This window comes from Sciurus carolinensis, chromosome 18, assembly GCF_902686445.1.
Source record: "Sciurus carolinensis chromosome 18, mSciCar1.2, whole genome shotgun sequence".
Lineage (NCBI taxonomy): Eukaryota > Metazoa > Chordata > Mammalia > Rodentia > Sciuridae > Sciurus > Sciurus carolinensis.
The window spans coordinates 23,655,557-23,672,828 of record NC_062230.1 but is presented as its reverse complement, the minus strand read 5'-3'; the positions used below and the strand labels follow the sequence as shown (position 1 = coordinate 23,672,828).

The 17,272-nt window shown below is 42.1% G+C and overlaps 1 long non-coding RNA gene across 1 annotated transcript in view; it reads left to right on the top strand.

Moving 5' to 3' along the window:
* Positions 1-17,272, top strand: part of LOC124969777 (uncharacterized) — an 84,505-nt gene that overhangs the window by 28,064 nt on the left and 39,169 nt on the right. The window contains exon 2 of the long non-coding RNA XR_007106034.1: positions 2,836-2,961. This is a non-coding gene — a long non-coding RNA (uncharacterized LOC124969777). The remainder of the gene's footprint in view (positions 1-2,835; positions 2,962-17,272) is intronic.

Genomic DNA, 17,272 nt, shown 5'->3' with positions numbered 1-17,272 from the left:
GTTCTCTGGCTTCTAAAGTCAGAATAAGCGCCAGGGGTGGACACTGTGTGCGCGCGTGTTTGGTGAGCATTTATCAAGCAGTGAAGGCTACCTGAGTGTGTTCGTGTGCTGAAGGAGGAACGCGGCAGACGGGACTCACTTCGCGCATGCACTTCTGCATGCCATCTTCCAGTCGTTCCTCTACTCACCAGTTGATTTTTAAGTGCCTGTCGTGCCAGTCATTGTGTTTGACAGTCGTGAGGAAAGCGGACGCAGTCCTGGCCCCCAGACAGCGCGCAGCCTGCCAGCGACCTTGCAGACACAGGTGGCCAAAGTGTGGAAGGTGGGTGGGCGAGGCTGAATCCAGGGCAAGGGGCGGAATCAGCCTGGGCCAGAGGGATCTTGGTTCACAGGGGGAAAACAAGGGAACGGTTTTCTTTTCCTTTCTTTTTTAAAATCTTCTTTGCCTATTTTCAGTGTTTGTCACTAATATTTTATCTCTTTCTTCAATTTTGTTTTTCCATGGTTCTGAGATCAAACCCAGGGCTCAGGCCTGCGAGGCAAGCACTCTACTGCTGAGCCACATCTCCGAACTTCATTTTGTTTTTATTTTGATTTTTTTAGACAAATACTTTTCTTATACATTTATAAAATCTGCATAATTGTATTGTGTTCTGTTTGTTTTTTAAATTTTCTTCTTTTTTTACCTTCTTTGTAAAGCATTATCTATTATGTTCATTTGCTCTTTTTTAAATATATTTTTTTAGTCATCAGCGGACCTTTATTTATTTATGTGGTGCTGAGAATCAAACCCACTGCCTCACACGTGCTAGGCAAGCGCTCTACCATTGAGCCACAACCCCAGCCCTTTTTTTTTTTTTTTTGATTTTTTAATTTATTCTAATTTGTTGAACATGACAGCAGAATGCATTTATACATTTTGATAGCTCATACATCCATTACATCAATCCACTCCGAAGAGTCTATTTTCTTGTTCTAAGAAATTCTTTATCTTTTGTTTTATTTATTTATTTATTTGTACAGACTGCATTTTGATTCATCATGACAACAAAAAGATAGATCCCAATGTTGGAAAGTTAGGAACAGAGCAGAGCAACATTCCTCTTAGGCAAGAGAGTAGCAAAGAGGATCAGTTAGGGTGAAGCCAGAGGGTGACAGCCGGCATAGGCCATTGCCCTGGGCCATGGCCAGGCCTGTGCAACCACCTCGTTCACAGAAGGGGCAGTTGTGAAGGGTGCCTCATGAAACCTGTAAATGAAGCTAGCAGAATCCCGCAGAGCCACATCTTACTCCGGGACGAGTGAGCCAGGGAAAGGCTAATCCCGCGCAGAGCCAAAGGGTCCCATGCAAGCCTCTGAGGCAGAGGCCATGCTGAAGACGAGTTGCTGTCTGTCAGGTTTTTCTCCAGTCTAGGTCCGGATTTATGTTCCTGTGTTGGAACCGGAGCTGATGCCATTGGTTTGCCTTTAAATGCCAGTGTAAGCCTACCCACAGTGAGAACCCCACCTTGAAGGTGTTTTGCAAGGACCCAGGTCAATGCAGGAGCTGCAGATGTGTGTCCCCCACCCCACTCGGGTTCCATGCGATTCCAGTGCCGAGCTTTTCTTTCTTGCTCTCTCTCTCTCTCTCGCTCTTATTCCAAAAGTGTGCCATGAAATCTTCAGTAAATGTAATTCTATTGCGGTCACAATACCAAGCTTGAAGGAGTTCTGGTTTATTTGCTGTGCAGTGCTGGGGTGGGACCCAGGGCCGCCCACATGCTAGGAAAGTGCTCTACCACTGAGCTCTGCATCCCCAGCCCCAAGATTATTATTTTTTTATTAATTTTTAAAATTTGTTCTAATTCGTTATACCTGACAGCAGAATGCATGAATGCATTTTGATAGGTCATACGTAAGTGGAGTGTAATTTCTCATTTTTCTGAGGGTACATGTTGTAGGATCACATGGGTCATGCAGTCATATAGGTACACGAGGTAATAAAAGTCTGTTTCACTCTGCTATCCTTCCTACCCAAGATGATGATTATTATTATTTGGGATACCAGGGATTGAACTCAGGGGTAATTAACCACTGAGTCACCCCTATTTTATATTTTACTTAGAGACAGGGTCTTACCGAGTTGCTCAGTTCCTCGCTTTTTGCTGAGGCTGGCTTTGAACTCACGATCCTCCTGTCTCAACCTCCAGAGCCGCTGGGATCAGAGGCGTGTGCCACTGCACCGGGCTCCAAGATTATTTTTTAAACATGAATAAACACACTCAAACTTTCTTTGTCCTTCCATTTCATTTCATTCTGATAGGCATTTTTCTTTTTGGTACCAGGGATTGAACTCAAGGGCACTTAACCACTGAACCGCATCCCCAGCCCTTTTTTGTATTTTATTTCGAGACAAGGTCTCGCTAATTTGCATGGGACCCTCTCTAAATTGCTGAAACTGACCCTGAACTCGAGATCCTCCTGCCTCAGCCTTCTGAGCCTCTAGGATTACTGACTGAGCCACATCCCCAACCCTTTTTTATATTTAACTTAGAGACAGGGTCTCACTAAGTTGCTTAGAGCTTTGCTAAATTGCTCAGGCTGGTTTTGCGGTGCTGGGGATTGAACCCAGGGCATTAATGCATTGGAGGCAAGGGCTCTACCAACTGAGCTATAGCCCCAGCCCCTGATAGGCACTCCTGAGTGGGAAAGAAAGGAATGCAATCTGAATTTGCATCTAGGAGGTGCGCTGGGATCTGTGTCTCGCAGGTAAATATACACTGCTGGTTGTGTTTGGGAGGGGAAAAACGTAAACAGTGGAGATTCACTAATCCAATGCAACCCCTTCATTTCTCAGGTGTGAAAACTGAGGTCCAGAGAGGTGATGTGATTTGCCTAAAGTCATGCAACTAGTGGCAGAGCCAGGCCTAGAAGCCAGGTGTCCTGGCTCTCAAGATATTCCGCTGCCCGAGGAATGGAACAGGTAGTATTACTCACCTGGGGGCCACGCGTCGGTCCACTCAGCCCAGAGCTGCCTGAGGTTCCAACTAAGGGAACAGAGGAAGCATCTGCCCCAAATTCCGAGTTAAAGGGGGTTGAAATCAAAGCTGGAGAAGAGAAAGAGGGAAAGGCTTTGAAACTCAGACCTCTGGATCCCACGACAGGGCCCAGCCCAACTGTCCTCTTCGGAGGCTGGTGTGATCCTTCTGGCAGTATCACGTCCACCTCCAAATGGCTTGCGTGGGGGTGGGTGGTCTGCCGGCCATTCTGCTGCCGGGGTCTGTCCAGTGTAATTCACGGCATGGGGGAATTCAGTGGCCGCTTGGACAGGATGCGGGGGCAAGGTTGGGGGCATCACAAAACAAAAATCCAGGAGGAAGTTAGGGAGGAAGCCCTGGCAGGTCTGCCAGACCAGTGTAACATCACCCGGATCAATGTCTGCTCACGTTGGCGAGTGTTGGTGATGCAAAAGAGAGATGGAAAATAAAACCTGTCAAAATAGAAAGGAAGAGTCTCTGATGTCACATCTATCCACAAGTGTGTATATTGAGGGATTTTCTTAAACTGGGCATTGGTAAAATAAAAACTAGCTGAGCTCCTCTAAGTACCCTGCAAACACAGGTGCTAGTCCTTGATATCGTGCCCTGACTCTCTGGAGAGCCTCAGGTACGTTTCCTTTTTCATTCATTCAGTGGTTATTATTGAGCATCTACTCTGTGCCAGGCACACAGTTCTGAGCACCATGTTCAGGAAGCACGTAATTCCCCTAGAATTCAACCAGGGGAAGGTAATCAGAGAAGGTAGTCTCTTGGGAAAAATCAATGGGAAAGAAAGTTAAGGAGAAAATTACTGAATTGAAAGAGCATTAATCCAAGTAAAAGATGAAAGGAGTATATGGATAGGCCGAGTTTGACTAGGTACCTTGGGGGATGATTTTTTTTTTTTTAAGGCAGGGAGAGCTGAGATAACAGGATGGTCACCCCGGAGGATCTACTTGAATTGATGTCTGTGATCCTGTGTCTGCTAACAGAGCAGACAGCTGGCCATAAGGCACAGTAAGGGAGGCACCGTCAGGAAGGGGCTGGGCCCAGCCATAACAGGAAGTCCAGCACTGTAGACAGAACAGACAGCACAAAGGATCATTTTCAGCAGAGGGTCAGGCTCCGAAGATCAAGGAGTTTTGCTCCAGTTTATCCAACATGGTGGTATGGGGGGAAAGCCACAGGACAATCTAAGAGCATCTGCCACCTCTCAGGCTGCCAGGCAGAGAGCGAGCATCAGTCAGTGGGCAGTCAGCAGGGCTGTGGTCGCTGAGCTGGGGTTCCAGAAACATCTCTAGCCTCTCGGAGGAGTGAGTTCATCCCAGACAAGGCACTGAGACGGGCATCAGGCCCAGGAGGGAAAAAGGGACGTGACCTTAGAACAGGGCACAAGGCAAGACTTGGGACACAGGAGCCCAGTTATAATCCTGGAACCTTAGTCAAACCTGAAAATAAAGTCAGAGAGGCCGAGCTCCTGAACTGTTAGGTCCCCCTGATGGAGAACAGAATCAGTCCCATTTGCAGGAATCATGTGACGTGGGCAACAGAGGACGTAGGAAGAGGGGACAGGACCTGGCCAAGCCACATCCATTCTTCCCTGGTGCAGAAGGAGAGAAGGGAGGTAGGAAGTCTGCTGCTTCTTTCCTCTGGTCTGCAGGAATCCCCAAGAGCACCTTCTTGCTTGCCGTGACACGGTGGCTCCAGAGAGTCCTTTAGCATTAATTAGCCTGGGTATTTGCTCCAAAGCTCAAGGGTGGTTTTCTCTGGACTGCTGATGAGGGAGGTATGGAGTCCTAACCCGGTCCGAATCTTCTGCATTACGTGGTTCCCTTCTCCTACCCGCCATTCATTCTTAGTCCAAACTTCTGATTCCAGCTCCTTCTCCGCATGCTGTTTCTCCATCCGCCTTCTAAGGCTTCAATCGTTACCACTCTTTCTTCTGCCCGGAGGCTTACCTAACCCATCCGACTGGCGGCACGGTCCCCTCTGCCCCTGTGCCGCCTGCAGCCCCGCCTCTGTGGTGGGTGTTCATGGGTTCTCTGCTATCCATTGCACCCCATTCCCCTTAGTAGTTTGGGGGTCTTTAAAAGCCTGGTCCACATCCCTGACACTGACACTATGTTGAACCAAATTTCTGCATGGTTCTGTCTTCAGACGATTCACTCCAGAATCAGAGTTTCAGAGTCACAGTGCTGAACTGCTCAAGTTCATAGCCAGCTCCTTGGATCTGGCCAACTCTTTTGGTTTCCATAGAGGGAGCCGATAGAGACACGAGCCTTCTGCTTCATAGGGTCCTCCTCCCAGACCTAACCCCAGTGGAGAATCTCCCAGAGGTGCCAACAAGAAGGGAGGTGATTCTAGACCTGAACTATGGGATAGAAGAAAAACGTAAGCCACACGTGTGATTTGATGATTGATTGATGATTGATTGGGCTGGGGATGGAACCCAGCACTCTACCACTAAGCTCCACCCCGGCCCCACATAGGTGATTTGCACATGTTCTAATTTTTCATGTTTCATTAGGGAAAAAGTATAAAGAAGGTGAAAATAATTTAAGTATCATATTTATTTTAATCCACTACTTCTAAAATATCATTACATCAAGGTCATCAATATAAAAATTATCAATGTGATATGTTGCTTCTTTGTTGTTGCTGATCTAAGGTTTTCACATCCAGGGTGATTTTTTGCACATTTACAGCACAGCTCAATCCTTGTTTTTTTTTGACACCCCAGACTGAACCCAGGGGTGCTCTATCCCTGAGTGACACCCCCAGTCCTTTTTATTTTTTATTTTGAGACTGGGTCTTGCCAAGTAGCCAAGGCTGACCTCAAACTTGTGATCCTCCTGCCTCAACCTCCTGAGTCGCTGGGATTACAGGCCTGGTGCTGTTTTTTTGTTTTGTTTTGTTTTGTTTTGTTTTTGTTTTTGTTTTTTCATGCACCTACAGCATAGCTCAATGTACTGAATTTTTATTGGAGATATTTGGTCATATTTATATTTATAGCCCCCAAAGTAGAATCATACCCAAGTTGTCCTAGACATTTAAAGGTTTTCCAATTAGTTTCCTAAAGAACATTTTTCTTTAATATTCATATCCACAGTAACAAAACTAGCTCATCTTTATTGGAAGAATTATTTCACTTCAAAGTAAAAGTATATCAATTTTAAAACTGCTTCTGTTCAAATTATGTCGATTTAGTATAATTAATGTGACGGGTAAAGGAGTATCATGTAAATTGAAAAGCAACTCTGTTTGTCAATATCCATAATACATTCTTCAAATTTCTCTTGTAGATTCTGCAGATAATTGGCATGATGCTGTGATCACATTTAAAAATATTATGCATATCAATTCATGCTAGAAAGTAAGCTCATGTCATTGATTTAGATTATGAAAAAGTTCAATTTCATTTTCTTCTTTTTTTTAGGGGGGAGGGACACCAGGGATTGAACTCAGGGGCACTTAACCACTGAGACACATCTCCAGAACTTTTTATGTTTTATTTTGAGACAAAGTCTCAATAAGTTGTTAGGGCCTCACTAAATTGCTGAGGCTGGCCTTGAACTTTCGATCCTCCAGTCTCAGCCTCCTGAGCCCCGGCGATCACAGGTGTGCACCACCGTGCCTGGCTGAAAAGTTCCATTTCAATGTAAATTCTAATAACGTCCCAGCCAGGCCAAAAGGAAGTTCTTCTTTCCTTAGAGTTCAGATTCATCTGATTCATATATACTGTGATATTTGTGAGAAAGCATAAATCACCCTGTCATTGTTTATTTTGTCTTTGATGATTAGGCTTTTGGCTAGCATTCCTTTAGTTCCAAGAAGATCTTGAATAGGCATTGACAGTTCAGTAAATCCTTACAAAATTCTTGCACCATTCAACCAGGGATGATGGGCAAAGACCCCAAATTATCATATTCATTGTCTTCTATTCCTTTTGAAAATTCCACTCGTTGGTGACAATTTGTAGCATTTGTACATATACCTGGAGCAATTTTAGCAACTGTATCCATGGTACTTCCAAAAGAGTCTACTTCTGAAAGCAGTATAAATATTTTCAATATATATCATACGGTGGAATGAAGCAAGATGGAAAACATCAGTCTCTTGTTTTGAAGATCCATTAAATCCATATTTCTGGAACACCATCTGGTAGGATAGAAACTAATTTTTTAGTCTCTAACTGAAATTCTTCTCTATCAGATGTAAAAGATTCAAAAAGTCTATACCACAGTTGTGAACTGGCACCGTTTCTTCATAAATTTGCAAGAGCTTTAGGACTAACTATACCCTGCTGTTCCTTGGTCGGTATCCTGTGGCGTGATTCGCCTAAAATTTGCCAAATTTGAATTATTTTATCTTTGACATGTCCATTGATTCTATGGGAAACAGGTCACTTAATTGATGATTGTTCACTTTTCTTATAACTTTATGACAAAATTTTCACAACTGAAATAATTCCTTGTACTGCCTTTCCATTAAATATTGTGTGCACGCACACACACACACACACACACACACACACTCCACATTCAAGAATCCAGTTCATTTTATAATTAGCCCATATTGCAATCTCTGATTCTGATTCAAATCTATTTAAATGTTTCTGTTCAACATTTTATTCTGACTTTCGGTAATTTGTTTTTTTTTTTTTCAATTGTGATAAATTATACATAACACAAAATGTACCATTTTGACCATGGGTACGTGTACAGTTCTGTGGCATTAAGTACATTCATATTGTTGGGTGACTGTCACACTGTCTAGTGCCAAGACTTTAAAAAGCTTTCCCAACTGAAACTCTGAACTCACTCAACACTCAACACCATTTCCCCCTTCCCTCAGCCCCTGGAACCATCCTTCTGTCTTCTATGTCTATGAGCTTGACTATTCTAGGAACTTTATATATGAGGAATCCTATACTGTTAATCCTTTTGTTAACATCTTATTCCGGTTAGCATACTGTCACCAAGGTCCATCCATGTTGAAACATGGGTCAGAATTTCCTTCTTTCTTTGTCAAGGCTGCGTAATATTCCACTGTGAGCACGTGCCAGGTTTTCCTTCTCCATTCACCTGTTGAAGGACATGTGGGTTATTTTGCCTTCTGGCTCTCGTGAATAATGGTGCTAAGAATGTGAGTGTGTGAACGTGGAGAGCCTGCTCTCACTTCTTTTCTGTATATACCGAGAAGCAGAATTGCTAGGTCATGTGATATTTCTGTTTACCTTTTGAGGAGTTGCCATCCTGTTTTCCACAGCAGCTACACCATTTTATATTTCCATGAGCAATACACAAGAGTATGGGGTTCTAGTTTGTCCATAGCCTTGCCAACCCTTGTTATTTTCTATATTGTTTTGTTTTTTGGAACTAGTCATCCTAATGGGTGTGAAGGAGTATCTTGTGGCTTTGATTTGCATCTTCCAAATTACTAGTGAAGCAGAGCATCTTTTTAGAACTTCATTAGTTCTTTTTTTTAAATGTCAAGAGAAAACTTCTTGTTAAGTTCATATATTTGCTAAAAACATCTCGACACTTTTCAGTTTATTAAATTAATTTTTTTTCACAACCAATAAACAGCATTTTCCTTTGGCTCTGACAGAGCACATTGTGGATGGTGTTCATCATGAAATCTGTGGTATTTCTTCTTCCAGCCTCTTATGGGGTTTTTCAGTTGACAAGGAAATTTTGTATATATTTATGGTGTACCGCATGATGTCTTGCTGCATGTGTACATTCTGGAATGGATAAGCGATTTAACATAATCACTGTCTGACATACTTATTTCTTGTGGCTAGAAGACTTACAATCTGCTCTTTAAAAAAATTTTGGGGCGTGGTACAGAGGTTTGAACCCAGAACCCCAAGCACGCTAGGCAAGCGCTCCACCTCTGAGCTAAATCCCCAGCCCTCTTTAAGCAACTTCCAAATACCTATTGCTATTAACTGTGCAACACCTCTTGAACTTATTTCCAAAAAATTTTGTGTTCTTTGACCAACATCTTCCTGATCCCTCCATTCCCAGCCTCCTGTCTCTTTATTCATTCACTGTTCTTATCATGAACCAGCTGATCCAGTATCAGTTGTATGACTTCATTTTAAATGTTGTGCATAATAGAAAAATAATTGGCTGATGATTAAAATAATATGTATTTTTATTTAATTACCCATCGCAATACAAAGGTGTTATGAAGCTCCTACTGTCTGCACAAAATACTCAAATAAACACATTACGATGTTCTATCAACGCACAGAGAAAAATCCTTAAAGCAGAATCAACCCCAGGAGGTCAATGAGATCGGTGTCACATTCACACAGAAACCCAGAAAACGCACTCGTGTCTGACACGTGCAGGAACGATACAGCATTTTATGTGACACACTTTTGAGAGTAAAATAGTGAAATCGAATCTAACAGAAAGGTCTCTTACGCCGATTCGGTTTTGAAGTCTTAAAAATTTGTTCTCGCTAAGGCTGTTCTGTACACAGCGCCACATTGCAAAGCGTCCAGCAGCCACGTGTGGCTCGTGGCAACTCTGTTGGACGGGGCAGTTCTAGTAAAGGAAAGGGACAATACATTAAGCATTTCCATTACTTGGTTTTTTCCAAAAAGAAATTCTGCACACGCCTCTAATCTCAGGGGCTGGGGAAGCTGAGGCAGGAAGGCAGCCAGTTTGAGACTGGCCTGGGCGACTTAGGGAGACGGTATCTCAGCGGTACAGCACCCTGGAGTTCCATCTCTGGTATCAAAGAAAGAAAGGGAGAGAGGAAGGAGGAAAAAAAAGAAAAAGACACTCTGCACAGGTCCATAGGAGGTAGGTGAGGTGCATTTTCTTGCAACATTGTTTACAATAGCCACTAACCAAAACAACTCACATATCCATTACCTGGGTATGTTAAAAAAAATGGTTCTATATATTCTATTTAAAACAGATGTAGCTAGAGCGTTAAGATAGGTCGCCATATGGGGAGGAAAAATTCAAATTGTACCATGTGATTTTATTTTCTTTTAAATATCCTATTTTAAAAATGGATGATCGCTCCTCACTTTCTCTACCCTCCTGGCCTTCACACTTTCTTGCGTGTGCTCTTTCTTGTTCCCTTTCTTTTCCTCTCATTTTCTCTCTTACCCTGCAGGGAGACACTCTGTTTGCTTAATAAACTCCCTTATGTGATTTCCCGAGACCGGCGTGGTTTTCGTGGGATTCCTTACATTGGTGCTGCGACTCGGGATGGGTCCTTCCACTGTCCCTTAAGTGAGTGGAACCGCATCTGAGCCCCAGTGCCCCCGGACACAGCCCCATCTTCCATTCTGCCCGGATACTCTGCTCTGCATCCATCACCGGACTTCAGGTTGGTGAGTCCTCTAGAAGCGCCCATCCCCAGATGCCTTTACAACCGGACTTCTACCATGGACCCCTCAATTGACCGAATTTCTAAAAAGGGAACTCCAAACTGCTTGCCCCACGCTGCCCGCTTCCAGCTCAAAGAAACCAGATGGGTCATCACCCCCTTTCCCTACAGCAGTGAAGGAGTTCCTAAAATTAGAGGGGTGAATGAAGTCAGAATTGGCAGTTAGTGTAGAAATAGGGGATCAGTCAAATGGAGGAAATGAAGTCCATGAAAACCATCTGCCTTTGGAAGTCTGGAAGGAGAATGGACTTTTTACATCTCACCTGCAAAACCAGCCCCAGCCACTTAGGCAGGAAGGAGAGAGAAGGCTTCAGAAAGAACTGGAGAGCAAAAGATTTTCTTTTAAAAACAGAAATGGGGGAATGTAATGTATAAAGCTGCTCCCCCGCCCATCAGGTGCAGCCATTTTGCCCACCTCCCAACCACTTGTCAATCTGTGAACATCCTGGCTAGCTACTGGTTCATCAGTCAGCTTGCAAGCGTCCTTCTCCGATATTGGTCCCCTGTTAGCCCTGTCAACTGCTTTACTGTAGCTACCCCGCCATCTTTCCTCATCTTTCTTTCCTCCTCACTTTCTCGATCCTCCTGGCTTTCACACTTTCTTGCGCGCGCCCTTTCTCATTCCCTTTTTTTCCTTTCATTTTCTCTTACCCTGCAGGGAGACACTCTGTTTGCTTAATAAACTCCCTCATGTGAAAAAAAAAAATGGATGATCATGATAGACAGATAGAAGGGCATCTGAAAGACACCCCCTCTGTGCTGCAGAGGGAGAGAGGGAACCTAGGTGAACTTGGATTTAATAAGGAGAAATCATTGACGTAGGACTCATAGAATTAAAATTGATTTAGAAAAAGGAACTAAGGCAAGGGGAAGTCTTGACAGACGCATAAAGATGAACGAAGAAGCCAATGAAGTCGAATTAACTGCAGTGCCCACGAGGTGGTGACTGAATAAGTTATCCCACGGTATAATATTGAATGCAAATGTCAAATGCAATTCTTTGGAAAAGATCTACGGATGGTGTGGCGTCCTTTCTGTAAACTGAAAATGGGAAATGCCAGACAGTGATCAGAACTCATTTATGAGGCTTTCCTCCACCAGAGTGTTGGCACACATCCCAAGCTGCGATTGCTTCAGACGCCTCACACCACGCCACCAACCGGCACCCCACTTGCTGAGCTCAACATTTCCCAGCACAGCAACTGTTCTTCAAAGTTCTTACTTCAATATCCACTGTTCTTTTTCTTTGGCCTTCTGTGTTTGTTTCTTAAATAGATATGTTGTTTAAGTGGTAATTGGGTAACTGGATCCAAACAACATGGACTTTCTTAGGAAAGAGAGGGGACAGAGCAGGGGACATCTAATAGGGTCCACAGGACATGGGTCGAGCCATGTAAACCTCATCCCAATCTCGAAATGACCGTTGCCCTATCCGATGTTGGCTGAGTAAATAGATTAGTCAAGAAAGACAATTAAATCAGAAGAGAGTCCAGAGAGTCTTCTTGAGCTTGGTTTCGAAGCGCCCTGAAATCGGAGCTGGTTGGGAGCATTTGCTGGGAACCCTTTCCTAAATTGAAATCACATCCCGCTTGGCCTCAGATCACAGCTTTGAACCAGGCAGGATGATGGAAACTTCAACGATGGAAGCACAAGATGTGTGTCTGAGAATAAAATGGAAAGGAACGTAGCTGTTAACAAGTAAGAAAATACCACCAAAAAAAAAAAGATAGCATGATTCATATTGCCATTGTCAGGAAGAAAAAGTAAATAAAGGACAAAGGACAAAGCAGGTGACAATGAGGAGACCTGAAACAACAGAGCTAGAAAGACTTAACCAACCCCATGGAAAACAAAGCCCTTCAGACTGGGGCTTTCATATCTAGCTATCTCGCGTTTCCAAGAGACAAGCCTAATACGAACACAAAGAAAATAGCAATATTAATTTTAGAGAAAAGAGGACACAGAGCTGAAAGCATTTTGGACAGAGTATTATTTCATGCCAGATGATCCAATCCCCCCCAACAAAGATAATGACATTGATGAACTCCTATGAATTGGAAGCATAACACTAAAGCATAGAAAAATAAAATAACATTGTCCAAGAAGGTGAGATTCTGCTCCATGGTTTGAGAGATTTCCATTATAGTCAATTACGTGAAGTCGCTCAGAGCTCTTCCTGAGTTCAAGAGCATATATGTGTTTTTTACTCTAGCTGATTTAATTATAATTAGATCAGTAAAAAAAAAGATGCTCTTTCCTTGGCAAATAGAGTCAACCACATTGAGGAGGAAAACAAAATTCTCCCCAACAAACACTTCAGCAAATGCCATTTCCTGTATCCAGTGTTTACCAATCTAAGCCTGGTACCATTAAAACCAGCCTCTGAATTTAAGAGAATCCCTTGCCTTTCTCAGTTGTGAGACTCAGACAAAAATTTAATGCTGTGTTGACAGGAAGCCAGAGAAGCACATATGTGGCAATTTTATAATTACTGGCTCATAGCGTGTTTTTTAGAATATTTGCAATGTTCTAGACGTTTTGAACATGTTTTTAGAAAGAAATTTATTTAGATAAAAGCTCGTGTTTTGTGTTCTCAGAAAAGTCAGAGTCCACAGATTTTTAACTTACAGTTTGTTCCCAAGTATCATTGAATTTATTGCCTCAAATTTAAAGCAAGGTTGAGATAAAGAACATGGATTTCAAAGTAATTGTTTCCATAGAAATATGAGAAATGTCGAGAAGACTAAAACTGAGTAAGACATTCACAAACAATTCTCATCCTGACAGAACAACATACAAAAACATCAGGATTTAAATAATGGAATCAATAATACAATAATGCATACATACCAAGAAATACTTGTGCTTTTCAAACATATAGAACATAAATTTTATTTTATTTATTGTTTTTTTTTTTTGGTGGGAGGTACATGGGGATTGAACCCCGGGCCTTCTGCTTGCAAGGCAAGCACTCTACCAACTGAGCTATATCCCCAGTCCCTAGAACACATATTTTAAAATAGCAGTGTAGTAGGGCATGGTGGGGCACACCTGTAATTCTAGCAACTTGGCCAGCTGAGGCAAGAGGATCGCAAGTTCAAGGCCAGCCTCAGCAGCTTAGCAAGGCCCTAAGCAACTTAGGAAGACTCTGTCTCAAAATCAAAACTAAAAAGGCTGGGGATGTGACTCAGTGCTAAAGTGACCCTGGGTTCAATCACTGGTAGGTACCAAGAAACAAAAACAAAAAATAGAAATGTGTTGGGCCAAATGGAACCTAAATGAATTCCAAAGGCAGAAATTGTAGAAGTCAAGTTGTTTAATAAAAACGACTTGTAAATAAGTAATAACATCAGGTTAACAAAAAATTTAACATATTTAGAACATTTAAAAAACCACCATCCATATAAAATTATTTTAGGCAAAGAGGAAATTAACACTGCAGTTTGTTTATGTGTAAAATAACAAAAAGAACAAACACCTTTCAAAACCGACTGAAAGTAGACAACCCTGTAATCAAGACACAAACCATCTGAAACATCATTTCAAATGTTTTTATTAAGAAAGAATGAAAAGGAATAAAACAAGTGTCTCATAAAAGAGGTTGGAGAGCTGGGGATGTAGCTCAGTTGGTAGAGTGTTTGCCTCGCAAGCACAAGGCCCTGGGTTCAATCCTCAGCACAACAAAAAATAAAAACAAACAAACAAGCAAGCAAACAAAAAGAACCAAAGAGAGAGAGGTTTGAAAAAATAACCAAATGGACTAAAATAGCAGGTAAACAGAATTAGTTATGATATAGATCTTACTGAATTAAACCAGAAACCAATGTTAATAAAACCATGATCTGGGTCTTTGGTAAGATCAATAAAACAAAAATCTAGAGAGATTTTGTTCAATCAAGGAAAATACAGTACATATTTCAAATTTTGAAAATAAAAAGGGAAGTTTAGCCATAAATACAGTGGGAGTTTAGAAGGCTGCAAGAGAATATTTTGTCAATTCCCTGCTAATAACATTGAATTTTTAAATATATACACTAGTTGTAGATGGACACAATACCTTCATTTATTTATTTTTTTGTGGTCTGAGGATCAAACCCAGTGCCTCACACGTATGAGGCAAGCGCTCCACCACCGAGCCACAACCCCAAACCAACACTGAATTTTTAAGATTTATTTTTTTAGACTGAGATACATGGTTAGTAATGCTTACTAACAATATAACTAATGCTAAGCATTTCCTCCATTCCTGAACTATATTAGATTTTCTTTGGTAATAGCTTATATGACATATGATATTTATATGTGAATTTGATAGAGTCTTGCTATGTATTAAATATGAACATGATTCCTTTTTTTTTTTTTTTTTTTTTTTTTGCGGTGCTGGGGATTGAACCCAGGGCCTTGTGCTTGCAAGATAAGCACTCTACCAACTGAGCTATATCCCCAGCCCATGAACATGATTCTTATAATCGTGTTCATTGAATTATGTGATTTCTGGGTTTGGGTGCTTTTCACACATACAAAAGATGTATATCTTTTACTTCTGTGCTCTGACACAATTGACATCGGAGTAGGGTAATTTATTTCTTAATTATTTGGAAAATTTCTCTACCTGGTGGGATTGGTGGATTTTAGATGGAGACTTAGGGCAATATTTTCAATTTTGTTCCTGATTCCTGTTCTATTTAAGATTTGTAAGACTTTATTTCAGTTATTCCAATTTTTCTAGAAAGCGATCTATTTTATTCAGATGTTCACATTTTATTGTACAAGGTTTTGCGAGGTGTTGAGTCTTTTCATGTCTTCTGTGTTATGTTACTTCCCCTTCCTTATTCCTAATAATGTGTTTTGGGGTTTTCTCTCTTTTTTTCTGAATACTAAGCTCAGTGGTTTATCTATTTTACTCCAATGAACCTGAGCTCTTGAATTACTTAGCTCCATTTTTTAAAATTTATTTTTTAATTTACTAATTTATTGGTTTTCTTCCCCTTATTTCTTAGGATAGTTTGTTGTCTAATTCTTTGAATACTAAATCCATTTAATTTCTGTCTTATTTTTTTTTGTTGGGGGGCGGGTACCCGGGAGTGAACCGGTGAGTCACATCCCCACCCCTATTTTGTATTTTATTTAGAAGTAGGGTCTCACTGAGTTGCTTAGGGCCTCGCTTTTGCCAAGGTTGGCTTCAAACTCCTGATCCTCCTGCCTCACCCTCCTGAACCACTGGGATTACCTGGCGTAAATATATTTAATTTCCTTGTCTTTGTTTTCTTATGTATTTATTTAGGGCTGTGAATTTACCTCTTAACAGCCCAATTTGGGCCCTATGACAGAGTTTTCAATGTGTTTAACTTCATTTCATTATTCAAGGTATTAAGAATTTGGGGTTTAGCCTGGTGTGGTGGCGTACTTCTGAAGTCCCAGCAACTCTGGAGGCTGAGACAGGAGGATTGTGAGTTCAAAGGCAGCCTCAGCAAAAGCGAGGTGCTACACAACTCAGTGAGACCCTATCTCTATCTCTAAATACAAAATATCTCTAAATAAAATACAAAATAGGGCTGGGGTGTGGCTCAGTGGTCGAGTGCCCCTGAGTTCAATCTCCGGTACCCCCACAAATTTTGGGGTTTAGTTCCCACACTCTTCTTCCTCCTTCCTTCCCTTCCTCCCTCCCTCCCTCCCTCTCCCAATGGCTCCCCTTACCAGGTTACACTTTTCTAGTTTTTTTTGAATTACGATTAGAAAGTGCTCTGTGCTATTTCTACTCTTTGAATCTTGTTAAGATTTTCTTTGCAGCCTGACCGATCACCTATTACTGTAAAAAGCCCACAAGACCATGAAAGATGTAGCCTCTACATTCAGTGAATAGCATTTGATCCAAAACTACGAAGGGCGCCTTACTAAATATACATCAGACCCTCTAGGTCTTTGTGTCTCCTTGCTTATGCGCGGGCTGGGAGCCGAGCGGCAGTCCTTGGCGTGTGCCGACTGGGTACTTTTGATGCTGTCGTCCTGTGCCCACATATCACTAAAGTTTTAGCCTCCCTCTAGAGTGCATATCCCCTGTGTCATTATAAAACTCCCCCGTGTGTCTTGGTGGCCTCCTTTGACCTTGGATTCGACTCCATCTGATATTAAAATCATGAACCAGCTTTCTTTGTATTAACCTTTATCTGATGTCTTTGTTCGCACCTTAACTTTCAATCTTCCTAAGAAACTTTAGCAACTTTTGCTTTCAGTCGAAGGTCAGATTTTACCCATCGATGCAATCTTGAAGTCTTTCTATTTAAATTGCTTCTTTGTTAAAAAACAAAACAAAAAACAAAACACTCCCGCATACATTGATGGAGTTCGTAAATATGATCTGTCTTAAATCATCTTCTATTTTCCACTTTTAAGATTGCCCTTGTTTTCTATCATTTGACCCGAGTGCTGTTTGCTTTGCTGGGTCTTACTCTTTATTTATGGATGGTCATTCTTAGCTTTATACTTTTGGTAGCCTTTATGCTGCTATTATTTTAAACCTCTATTTTCAGCTTTGTCAACTTTAGAAAATATTGAGTCACTGAAATAACAGAAAACGGGTGCGCTTCCTGAGTTTCTGTTTTGTCAGTTTTTCCATTGGGGTTTGGGTGGGGCAAGCAGCAAAAGGGAAAAAAAGTGCTAAACCAAGCCTGTGACACGCCAGTGGCCGCGGGCAGCTGCTTTCTGTTTTCTGCACGTGTGTCCGACGCCGCCCACAGGGCTTGTGGGGCCTCGCCTGCGACCCACCTTCCCCACCCGGCCCCTCCCTCTCAGCCAGGCGCATGCGCGCTGTGCCTCCACCGACGGCACAGGCCCTCC